Raw genomic sequence first — 9,102 nt, 5'->3', positions numbered from 1 at the left:
CTAGATTTTTATAAAAAGAATTATTTTTAATTTCCCTTATTTGGATATTTATGTTTTTTTATTAATTTTCAAACAAACATATAATATTATTAGGTGTTGGAATTAATTCGTAGCGTTTTACAAGTGATGGGAAGTACTTTCATTAATGTATTTTTTAATGCTCATGTGAAATAAATAACATTCTTTCATTAAAAAACGCTACGAATTAATTCCAACACCTAATAACTATATTATTACGCATACAATTTTAAAGTCATCTTTAAATCCACTAAAACATTTTTAAACAAAAAGACTAGAATTTCCTCCAAAAAAACCAAACCAGAATTTCTGAAGAAAAGGTGATAGATTTGAAAGAGATAAATACGTCCGATTAAATATCTCAACTTTGTTATTTTATATATAAATATTTGAGTTCCGTGATCTAAAATTAATGTTAGATAGTAAGATTTATAAATATAAGTACGAGTATTATAAGATTAAATTTACTTCGATTACGAGTACATTAATCTACTATTTCATTTAATTTTAGTTGTAAGCCTTAAAGATGTTAGAATAAAATGATTGTCGTTATAGTAAACAATTTTTCCTTTTCTATAAATGGATAATATGTATGTTATTATAACAACAAAATAACAAAATTGTCATAAAAATTCAATAATTATATCTTTCTAATTATTGAATTTCTAGAACAATTTTTTTGTTATAAAATAAGAAAAATTCTTTATTAACGATAATCATTCGATATCATTATAACATTATATTTCGAGTACATTTCATTGGTGAGATATTGATTAAGTATTGTTATGATTGTAGATATATTGAGCCAATATTACTATAATAAATTGTGCTACAAGATTACGAATTAATAGTTGTATAGTTTGATATAGGTATACAACGTTATATTTTTAAACATATGTATTATATTTATTTCATGGTACATATTTGTATAATATGTATTCAAAATTTCTATTGGATCCATTAAATTATAAATCCTTTTTAAAAAATATTAAACAATTCAATTTTCTTTATGTTATAAAGCAACTTGGATTATTTTTATTAAAGATATTTAAATGTTAATATTTTCTAAATTATTTAATGGAATCTTTCACTCTAAAGAGTTAAAAGTCTTGAAGAATAAGATTTCACTATCCAGAGTGATTTACTCTAAAAACTTTAGGTCTGATTGCATCAACATTACTTTAACTTTAAACGAGGCATGAAACATTTTTTTTTAAAGCTGAGAGAGAAAAAGAGAGACAGAGAGAAAGAGAGAAAGAGAGAGATAGAGAGAGAGAGAGAGAGAGAAAGAGAGAGAATTTCAAGCTTCGCTTAAAGCTAAAATAACATTGGTGCAATCGAACCTCAAAAAAAACTCGTTTCTTTTTACAAGAACATTCTCGTACATAAATATTTGAATCCCGTTGATCTAAAATTAATATTAAATACTAAGTAGATTTATAAATATAAGATTACGATATAAGATTACTGTAAGATTAAATTTACTTCGATTACGAGCACATTAATATACCATTTCATCTAATTTAGAAGGAGCAAACGAGCGATTCAAATCGGCGCGCCGCATCGCGCCGGAAGTAGGCGCGCGAGCGCCGGGCAAGATGGCGGTTTCCGCTAGTCGCGCCAGTGCATTCAGCGAGAACGTAGTGAACGGTAGCTGTTGAACACGTCGAGAGCCCGATTTCCCAGGCCACTTACAGCACTCCGAAGGTGAGTCCGCTTTATCTGGTAGTCGTTCACCTTCACCGTTATATGTGATGTCGGGATCGCAACCATCTTTGGCCGCGTCCACGACGGATTGCGCGACGTGCGCCGCAACGCGGCTCGTGTGGACCCCGTAGCCATGCCGCCCGACGTCGTCGGGCGGTCCGTTGCTCGGGGATCTCGCCGGCGACGATGTGTCGGGGATCGCCGTGTGTCTCGCACCTCTGTAAAGATATCGACGAGATTGAGTCGGATCTCGCGGGATTATATCTAACGGGGTGATCATTTCGTGCGAGATACGAGCGACGGATTTGTCCTCTCTCTCTCTCTCTCTCTCTATATATATATATATATATACATATCTATATATCTATCTATCTCTTTCTCTCTTTCGGCTACGTCGCCGCGATCGACGGCCTGAAGGCGGCCGCACCGATGACGCACGAGACGCCGTGCGAGGAAAAGAGAAAGAGAGTGCGAGGAGTGCCAGTCGTCTCGTTTCTCGCAGCCGCCATGTTGCTTTCGCGGCCGGCGACAAAATTCTTTGCACGTTGCCGGGCCATCTCGAGGAAATGATGCGTCGTGGGGATGTATTTGCGTTGTTACGACTAATTATCAGATAAGGGATGATAAGAGACGATTAGAAGTGATGATTAACGAGGGGAAGGGAGGGAGGCGGCGGAGCTCGCTCGCCCGATCATCGATCGCTTTTTTTTCCTCCTTTGTCTCCATCTCTTTCTCCTCGTCTGCCTTCTCGCTTTCTCTTTCCTTTTCTTTCTTTCCCGAAATTCGTTTAACCCTTACAAAACCGTCGTCCGTAAGGAGTTATTATTTGCGATGTCGTAATCGTCTTTTGGCGTCGTTTAAAAATGTCTTCGGCAGTTTCACACGCAGGTGGGCGGTGCGTTAATTACGCGTCGCGAGAGGAGAGGAGAGTTTCATATCTTTATCGACGAGTCAGGAGATTAATAACGTGAATAATTGCAGCTGAGGACACCTCGCGCAATGACGGAGATCGATTGTGTATTTTAAACGAGATGAAAATTGTAAAAGTGAGCAAATTCTCTCGATGTTGACCAATGAAGTTGGTGAATATTTCAGTAAACTCGCTCACTTTTGTAATTTTCACTTTGTTTCAAAGGGATCGATTGTGTATCTTGGTACGAGATGAAAATTACGAAAGTGAGCAAATTTACTAGATGTTATCAATGAAATTATAAATATTCCAATAAATTCGTTCACTTTTGTAATTTTCATGCATCTCATTTCAAAGAAGTCGATTGTGTATCTTTGAAACGAGATGAAAATTACAAAATTGAGCAAATTTACTAGACGATGATCAATTAAATTAGAACTGTTTCAGTAAATTCGCTCACTTTTGTAGTTTTCACCTCGATTCGGCATATACATTTTGATCCCAACATCACTGATCACTGGGAGGTCAATTATGTATCTTGAAACGAGATGAATATTACAAAAGTAAGCGAATTCATTATATAAAGGAATAATTCATCTCTATAAAGGAATAACTGTTTCGCTAAAATATTAAAAAATTTAGTTAAATACGAATCTGAAAATAATTTTGTCGAACTATAGAAATACTTCTGTAAAACGCTTAAATATTGATGACAATGCTGCAAAAAGTTGCAACATCTTAACAATCAGTTTAACTCCCAATAATTATTTTGATACTCCAAACGCAATTTTCAGATTTATACTTAACTAAATTTATAGGTACTTCAGCAAAACCGATCTTTTTGTATAGATACAATGAAAAGCTCATACAATAGAAGCAAGGAATAAAGCCTTATACACAATTGAAAAGCAGCCATAGGAACAGGGTAGAAATCCTATAACAAAGTCTAGCCACGAGCAATTTTATCAAAACAAGAGTGAAAAAGAAGGGTATTGTACATACTGTCTCTTTTTATATATGTTATCTCATTCTAACTTAGCTATCTCACTTATTCTAACTTATTGAAGTTAACAAAAATGACGGACCAATTAAAAGTTTGTCATCTCGTGGCCAGATTCTATTATGGGATCTTTAGAGAAACAGAGAATATCAAATTTCAACCTCTCAGAAATTGTTTATCTCAGAATATATAGTTTTTAGATACATTGAAATGTGTTAAGATGTCTACAATGAGATTGTAAGATGTAAAACTTAAGCTCTAAGGTCTAAGCCGTAAAAAATTGTCGATTCAGCCAATCATGGTTGACTATTCATTTTACATTTGATTATGATTGATCAATTTCTTATGTGGCTTTTATTGTGCAGCCGCTTTACCTGTGCTTTTTCTAGGGCTTAATTTTCACTTCGTTTCAAGATACACAATCAACTTCCTGGCCACAATTTAGATGATGAAGGAGATAAGAGGAGATTTCACTGTGGTAGCGTGTCGTTTTTGAACAATTATCCACCTGCACTTTATGTACGCTTCTCGCGCACAAACTGATAAATGTACGAAGCTGAGGTGATCCACGAAACAGGTGATCTACATGTGTCACGAACGTGTACATCTGTTCTCACGTTACTTACTAGTATGGCCGGAGGAAAACGCATCATTGTTCTATGTTAATTGTTAAAACATTTGAATCTATTTCTAAATTCACAAGAGCTTGAGAGAGAGAGAGAGAGAGAGAGAGAGAGAGAGAGAGAGAGAGAAAGAGAAAGAGAGAAGATAAGATAAAATAAGATAAGATGTCTTAATTCCTATTACTAAATGACTGATTATACGAAGGAAAATGATCTCGTTTCTCGAAGACGATACATCGCTACTCGTTAATTAAATCCTTTCTATAATAGCGAATATTCAGGATTTCTATTTGGAAAAACTTGGGAAACAATCTAGAATTTTCATAAAACTTTTATCTTTGAAAATCAGGGATTTTCATGGAATTTTTTGATATAAAAAAATTTTTGAAATTTTATTTTTAAATTTAAATTCTGTCTCTTTTTGAAAGCATTGTTTTTTTTTCATAATTTTTCTTTAATACAAAATACAGACAATCGCATTAGCAATAAAGCATACATATATATTTTTGTGTGTCGCGAATTTTTATAAGAAACTCAGTAATAGTAGAAAAAAATACACAGTATGAAAGAGTAGCTCATTGATTTTTTTTTTATTGTGTCTAATTGTAAAGCAGGACAGATAGAATTTTGTGTTTCCTTCTAATTTACAATATACAATATTTGTTTGCGTTACTTCCAGTTTTGAAATTGCGTTACAGTTCTCTAAAACTAGATACTTTAATCTAGAATTTTAAATAAAACTGGAAAATCCGGGTTTTTAGAAAATATTTTTACAAGATTTCAGTAAACATTCTGAAATTATTTAACTAGGAATAAGTATCTCATTTACAAAAATGAAAGATATTACGTAATTATATGATTTCCACGTTCTCGTATTAACGGTTGAACATTTGACATTTGATAATCAATGTTCTGCTGTATATCGGTTTATTGCGATCCAGCTGCACCGCGAATGGCATAGTTGTTTTTCCATGGCATTAATATAACAAACCTAGAGATATTAATAAGTTCACTACGAACGTGTGTGCGTGTGTGTGTGTGTGTGTGTGTGCGTGCGTGCGTGCGTGTGTGTGTGTGTGTGTGTGTGTGTGTGTGTGTGTGTGTGTGTGTGTGTGTGTGTGTGTGTGTGTGTGTGTGTGTGTGTGTGTGTGTGTGTGCGTGTGTGTGTGTGTGTGTGTGTGCGTGTGGAATATAAAGTGACCCTTCGAAATAACTTATATTAGGTCTGTTCTTTTTAGTTGAACTGAATTGCAAAATTCACTTTTTTTTTCTTCACGTTTTAGAAAAAAGAAGAGAAAAGATAAAGAAGATGTAAGAAGTTTAGTTAAAAAGAACAAAGTCTTTAATATGATACACTTTGACCCAAACGAATTTTCTCTTCCCTCTCGAGGCTTCGCTAATTCAAGATTTAGGTGTGTAATGATATTATCAGATTATCTGTCTACAATGTTCCCGCCCACCTTGCCTCTAGGTCATCGAACAGCCGGCGAGGTCTACTCTTTTCGCCAAGGCCGATACCCTCCATCTCACCCTCCTCCCTTCACCATCTCGTCATCTCCGTGGATCTGCGTATTTGCGTAACAAGCGAAGGTCTCTTCTACATTCTGGAGGCCGTCGCATTCCTCATTCTTTGCGACAACTCTCGCGATTACTCGCGGCTGTCGCCATTCATCCGGCCTTTCTGATCGTTCACAATCTACCTGAATTTAAGCGTGAGAAAGAGAAAAAAGAAGTATCTCTGAAAGTATTCAATAATTTAAGGGAACATTTTTATCAAAACTCGTAATGTCATCATTATTAGTATTTTTTTTTTAAATTTATGAATAGTCATCTGGGATATTTTTACACCTCAAAAAATGCGAAAAAATGTGATTTGTAAAATATTATTTTGCATGTTGTTTAATATGCACATATTTATCTTTTTTAATAATTATTCTTGACGAAACTTTAAATATATAATTCTATTATATATCGAAGACTTGTAATAAAATAGCATTTATATTTTAAATTAAAATTTTTTATTTTAGGAAATACTATCATAATAAGTTATTGAATGTTCTTCAACTTATTTGTTTAATTTCTACTTACCTGTTTATTACGTATGTATCAAAAAATTGTGATTAGATCCATATCTATAATGTTCTAGAAATACTAAATAAATCTAATAAATCGGAAAACAATAGCATATAATATGTCAATATAATAGTAATTATTTTAATTGGGGTTAAAAATATCCTAGATCAGATTTACATAAAAAAAATTAGGTGACTATTTCCGAGTTAATTAAAAATGATTACAAGAATTAGAGGATTTTAAATTAAATATAAAAATACTAAGAAATTACAAAAAGAAATGGCGAGTAATAATATTCATTTAGAAGATTCGATGTCAAAATGATCTAAGAAGAATACGATTTAAAAATTTTGAATATTTCAGTATTTTTTACTGCAATACATTACAAGATGACATATTGTGGTCGATACTATTTTTTGTTTTTTAACGCGATGATCAAGAGAGATATACCGTATTTAATGTAAGTATAATCATGGTAAGGATAAAAAAATGATGCGCTCGATTAGATCAGAGTAATGCGCTACTTTGTGAATCTAAGAACTATGGACTATTATCGGTTTCGCGGAAAGCAAGATGCGGGTTAATTGTGCTTGATATATCGATTTACGGTGTAATCTGGTCGAAGCAATATGACCAGCTAGGATATACAGGTGAGTCTCGTTTATCAGCGCATTCCTAAGAACATGATATAGTCTCGTAATGAAAAAGATTTCCAAGAATTTAGAAATAAATTCTTAAAACCATAAACTATGAAGGAATATTCATGATTTTAAAATCTTTGACGTTTATAAATTCGGATCATCTACAATAGATGTTTTAAGCCATAAGAAATTGACCATTGCAGTCGAATGCGAGGAGAATAATTGATTGATTCGTCCATTCCTTATGGCTTAAGGCTTAAAAATCTATTGTAGATCCCCGGGCTTAAGAAACATTTTGATGAGAACTTCAGACAATTCTCAGAAATTGTTTCGAGCAATTATATAAAATAATAATATTGCAAATTGCCATATAATATGATTAATTTAACGCTAATTTAATATTAATATGTTTAAATAATTGAGTTGCCCTCGTTGCATTTACACATTATTAACCGACACAAAATCAATGTCCAGATGGTATATTGATCGCATATGTCCCTATATATGTACATATGATTGTTTATTATACTCCAATACTGCGACACACACGCACATATACACACAAATGCTTTCACGTATCCTGGGAGAGTTTACAGCAATTACTCTGCTGCATACTGCGTCGTAATCGGAGTATTAATTTAATCACGATTCTCGACATTGTGGCACCGTGTGAGGGAAGCTTCGTTTACCTGTTTTAATTGATAACCAACTGGATTTGCCCAGTAATGCATTGAGCGAAGTCGGCGTTCGATACTTTTAAATTTAATTTAAACTATCGGAATTCGTGTCGAGTGTGCAATATATCGTATGATGTATCACTGAAAAAAAGTCTGATAATAGGTAACATTACCAGGTAAGAATTGCCAAACAAGGATTGTTAGTCTGCAAAATTAAATCATTCGGAATTATAAATGTAATTACAAACAGCTGATACATTTAATCGGCTCCATGTTGTTCGTAATATTGACGAGCAAACAAATAAATTAATAATTCGTTGCACTAGTATAATATATACAGAAAGATGTATGATTTTTGGGAACATATTCTGTTCACCGGGAAAAACACCGGGTTGACGCAGACGTATTATATAAAATTCAAGTAAATGCTTGGACTGAATCGAATTATACATGTATATAAAAAGAGTCGAGAATTATTAATCAACAATTTGATTAATAATTAATTACTAAATATTTTGGAAAGTAAAATTATTTTTGGTTACATGGTTAATCGAATATTTGATTGGCATTATTTTACTCAACATTTGGTAGTTCGATTCTTTTTAGTGTACATCATTCGATTTCATCCAGGTATTTGCTTGAATTTTATATAACACATCCGCGTCAACCAGTTTTTCATCCCGGATGAACAGAATATGTTACTAAAAATCGTGTATCTTTCCGTATATATAAGTAACCTGTTTGACGTATTATTTATTTGCTCGCTCGATATTGCGAACAACATGGAGCCGATTAAATGTGTCAGTAGCTTACGCTGTTTGTTATTACATTTGCAATTCCGAATGATTTAATTTTGCAAACAAACAATTCTTGTTTGGCTTTAATTTTCACTCGGATATTAGGACATAACTTTTAACGGCTTCTTTAACCTTTAAGTGGAATGATGGCTTTTTTAAAGCCTTCTTCTGTAAAAGAAAAATGAAAAGTATATTTCCCAGAATTCTTTTATATGTATAAAAAGAACGGCTTATGTATAAATCAATTCACAGAAGTCCTTTTTTTTAAATGTTAATTGTTTTTACATTTCTTTATCTTTATAATAAAAAGGGAATAATTAATATAAATCACTATAACATATTAATAAAAAATATAACTATAAAGATATAATTTTTTTTGGGGTTATTTGAGTACTCCATTTACTAAATTGCGAATTTTTAGGCCACTTACTTAAAAGTTATTGGGAAACTTTGTACTTACACGTATTATATACAGATGATTTATAATTATTCGACTTGTGCATCGTTAGCTGCTAATGATGAGAAGTCGCAAACCGATGCCAGAATTAACTACAAGGATGTTTCGTATAATGTATCTAATTTTATCGAAAGCAGGAGCAAAATCTCTGACGCTTTATTGATTTGCGCTTGGTGAATAGAACCGCAAGTACGTAATT

The 9,102-nt window shown here is 32.9% G+C and overlaps 1 protein-coding gene across 2 annotated transcripts in view; it reads left to right on the top strand.

The window, feature by feature from the left end:
• Positions 1–1,575: 1,575 nt before the first annotated feature.
• 14-3-3zeta (tyrosine 3-monooxygenase/tryptophan 5-monooxygenase activation protein zeta) overlaps positions 1,576–9,102 on the top strand; it is a 72,743-nt gene continuing 65,216 nt past the window's right edge. The window contains exon 1 of one of the 2 annotated variants that reach the window (XM_011062064.2): positions 1,576–1,725. The gene's annotated coding sequence lies outside the window, so the exon portion shown is untranslated. The remainder of the gene's footprint in view (positions 1,726–9,102) is intronic. The other variant, XM_011062062.2, reaches the window with a different exon arrangement.

The sequence above is a fragment of the Acromyrmex echinatior genome, chromosome 12 (genome assembly GCF_024713525.1).
Source record: "Acromyrmex echinatior isolate Ae372 chromosome 12, ASM2471352v2, whole genome shotgun sequence".
Taxonomy (NCBI): domain Eukaryota; kingdom Metazoa; phylum Arthropoda; class Insecta; order Hymenoptera; family Formicidae; genus Acromyrmex; species Acromyrmex echinatior.
The sequence above is the reverse complement of the archived record's forward strand: the minus strand, read 5'-3'. Positions and strand labels throughout refer to the sequence as shown.